Here is a 3,767-nt window from a genome sequence, read left to right as displayed (position 1 = left end):
ATGAAGAACGAAGGGGTCTGTACTAGGATGGAGAAACCCACAGGAACTGTTGGCCTGAACAAGGGAGAGCACATCGACCCCAGATGCTGTCCAGGAGGCCTGTACAAGACTGATCCAGACCCCAGAACATAGATGTCAATAAGGAGGCCTCTGCACTCCAGGGAGCCTCTGGTAGTGGATTAGTATTTTTCCCTGGTGCAAAAAGGGACTTTGAGAGCCCATCCCATATGAAGGGTTACACTCTGGCCCTGGACACATGGGGAAGGGCCCAGGATCAGCATAGGAAGACTTGGTGGACTTTGCTGAGCTCCCGTTGAGGGCCCTACCCTGCCTGGGGAGTAGTGGGTGGATGGGGTTGGGGGGATGGGCTGGGGGTGGGGGAGAAAGTTTGGGGGTGAGGGGAGGGAGAGGGAGAAGGGACTTGAAATAAGCTTGTTCCCTAACTAGAACTAATAAAATAAAAAAAAAAAAAAAAAAAAAAAAAAAAAAAAAAGAGCAAACTTGGGCTCTTGTAAATCATGCCAGTTGCCATGTTTAATGGCTCTAAGAAAAAATGGGTTTGGAACATAACCCTTGCAAATACAATTTGAAACAGAATCCTGCAGAAACCTGAAGAAAGCCCGAGGGACTTCAATTAGGAGTTATAAATCTCAGTATTTTCTTTTTTCTTATTTCATCAAAAGGTACAGTGCCCACTTAATAGCCCACGGCCATTAGTGCTTAAGTCATTCATCTGCAAGGCCTCTGCATTTGTCAGCTACAGTGAATAGGGAGGTTGTAAAGAGATTCTCATTTATTTGAGATGCTTTACATCTGATGCTCCTAAAAAAATGAAAATTCTCATTTGCTAATCATGGTCACAAAATTACTGAACATAAAAACTAAGTACTGAGCACTTGGAATAATTAATATCTTATCTAAACATTTTGTACACTTTAAGACTATTTTCATTTAGAAAATAGAACCATAACAAGGAGACAGATAACATCTTACAGTCCTACTTATTGCCTTGTATCCTGTGGGGACCACTTCATGTTTTAGTGTTTGTTCTTTCAAAGGGGTTTCCCATCTCAAAATTTCTGCCAATTATCTTTAAAATATGCTTTGAATTGGCATGAAAATCAAAATGACTTCTGTAACTAACCAGTGAAAATTAAACTTTAAAGATGCAAAGAAAACAAACAAACTATACCGTTGATGTGTTTTGAGAAGGACAGAAGGTCAAAGACCACCAGACATCAGAACACCGAAGAGACTTAGGGGTATAAGGATGTATCCTGGAACAGCTAATGAAGAGGACCAAACATAGAATTAAGGCTCTCCTTAGGTGATTCTGGGGGATCCTGAGAAGACATACTTTGCTCTGGATTGGACATTGTCTATCACTGAGCATTTAGTGTCAGGGTATATTTCTGGTGGCTTCTCGAGAGGAAATTGCCCACTACTGTCCCCTTTGCCCTGGTGTTACATGAAGTTAGCATGGCTATATTATGTTTTCCTACATAATTTCCAAAACCCTAGCCCCAGAAATGTTTTCTCTCTCACTACAATGGATCAGGACAGAAATAAGACCATTTTTCGCGGCTGAATGCAGAACAGAAAGTTTTTTTTTTTTTTTTTATAAGGAACAAAAATGAGCAGACACCTTCCAGTGTTGACTTGTGTAAGTGACTCCTGATTCTTTCCTAAATACAACTTGAGTCTTATTTGCATTTGCTCTCTGTGTGGGATATGCACACTGACATCTTGCAGAATCAAATGGGACATAAAACTTGTATAAATTTTACATGCCATTTACATGTGCAGTAAATTGTCTTGACTACTAATATATAGTGAGGCTAATTCTAGGTAGTGAGGATTTAGCAGAAAATTTGGCAAAATTTTAGTCCTTTAGAACCACTGTGGGTGAATGTTTGTATCCTGCCAAAATCCGTACATCAAACCCTCAGCTCAAGGTGGTGTTTTTAAATAGTGGGGCTTTTGGAGACGATTAGATCAGAAGCTCCATCCTCACTGTGGTGGTTTGAATAGGAGTGGCCCCCTATTGACTCATGTGTTTGAATGCTTGGTCCATAGGGAGTGGCACTATTAGGAGGTGTGGCCTTGTTGAAGGAATTGTGTCACTGTGGAGGTGGGCTTTGGGGTCTTATATGCTCAAGTCTGCCCCGTGCGTCTCAGTATTCTCTTCCTGCTGCCTGCAGATCTAGATCTAGAACTCTCACCTCCTTCTCTAGCCCCGTGTTTGGCCTGCATGTTGCCATGTCTCCCACCATGATGATAATGGACTGACCCTCTGAACTGTAAGCAGCCACCTCAATTGAATGTTTTCATTTATAAGAGTTGCCGTGGTGATGGTGTCTCTTCACAGCAATAGAAACCCTAACTAAGATGCATTGGTTTTGGGGTCTGAACTCAGGGCTTATGCTTTCACAGCAACACTTTTACCCACTGAGCCAGCTCCTTGCTTTGTCTCTGGAGACAGGGTCTATCCAAGCAGCCCTGGATAGCTTCAAAGTTACAAGATCCCAGGTCTCCAAGGTGCTGGGAATACAGATGTGCTGGCTTTGCAGTTCTCTGTGGGAACTGTGTGTGCTCTTAGTATTTCTTGAAAAGAAATTTACAGCAAAGTGAAATGATCTCACAGCATACAAAGTTACACAGAAAAAATTGAACCCAGGTGCACACTCAACAGCTTGTTTTGGGTTCTTTGGACAGTGTGTGCTTTTATCAAAAGCCCTGTTAAATCTAAGGAGTTTGCTTGCCATTTCTCCAAGATTGTCCTAACATAAATATCAAACTATCCTCAACTCCACTGTCTTAACTGTTTGTGAAACTCTTCAAACTGTATGAGAAACATCTTAGGCTGATGACTAGTAGAGGTCATGGAAGAGTTAGCTGGAGTACACACACACACACACACACACACACACCCCACAGGCAATCTTAGTGTGCTTTTGCTACTTTTCATATAGTCACCTTGTCTATACCTCTGTGGAATTTCATCTGATTATAAATAACCTGTGATAGAATTTAGAACAATTTTAATGTCTACAATTTTATAAGAGATTAGTTGGGGGGAAGGAAGACCTTCTCTTCTGCTTGTGTAATAGTGAAAATATCCCTCTGGAACACTTTGCTATTTCTTTTCAAGTATGTGCAACTGACTTTGAGTCATGGAAGTCTACCTGGTGCTGGTTTTACAAGAAGAGGGTACCACTGGACATTCACCATAGAGCCTATTAAATTTGTCAGTCCACCAACATCTAGCACTATGGTTAGACTGGATGTGAAAAAAAATCCCTTCAGCAGGTGGCACCTACCAAATAGAAAATGCAGGTGTCCAACATTTGATGTTTATAAAAACAGCCCCAGTCAGACTCAAAACAAAATAGAATTTTCAAAGCATTTTTGTTTTAAAAGTCTATTTAAAATTGGGGGGTATTTCTAGACAATCTGCAATTAGTTCTTCATTTATCAGTTGATAAAAACAGGACCTACTGCATTACTAACATGAACAAGCTACAATGTCTCCTAATCACACTGATTTTAAAAGGCTGTGTGGGTGGACCGTTATTAGGTATGGGCACAATCTGTTCCTGAGTAGGTGGTAGCAATATGCCTGACCCGTCAGGAGAAAAAAAAAACCAACTGTATCCAAGCAAATGCAAGAAAGCATTTTCTTTAATAGAATGTACTGAAACATTCCTGGGAACCAACAGCATTGCCAGGCTTGCTTTTAGGATAAAAACCTACCTTCTCAGCTCACA

The sequence above is a fragment of the Cricetulus griseus genome, assembly GCF_003668045.3.
Source record: "Cricetulus griseus strain 17A/GY chromosome 1 unlocalized genomic scaffold, alternate assembly CriGri-PICRH-1.0 chr1_0, whole genome shotgun sequence".
Taxonomy (NCBI): domain Eukaryota; kingdom Metazoa; phylum Chordata; class Mammalia; order Rodentia; family Cricetidae; genus Cricetulus; species Cricetulus griseus.
This window is presented reverse-complemented; position numbering follows the sequence as displayed.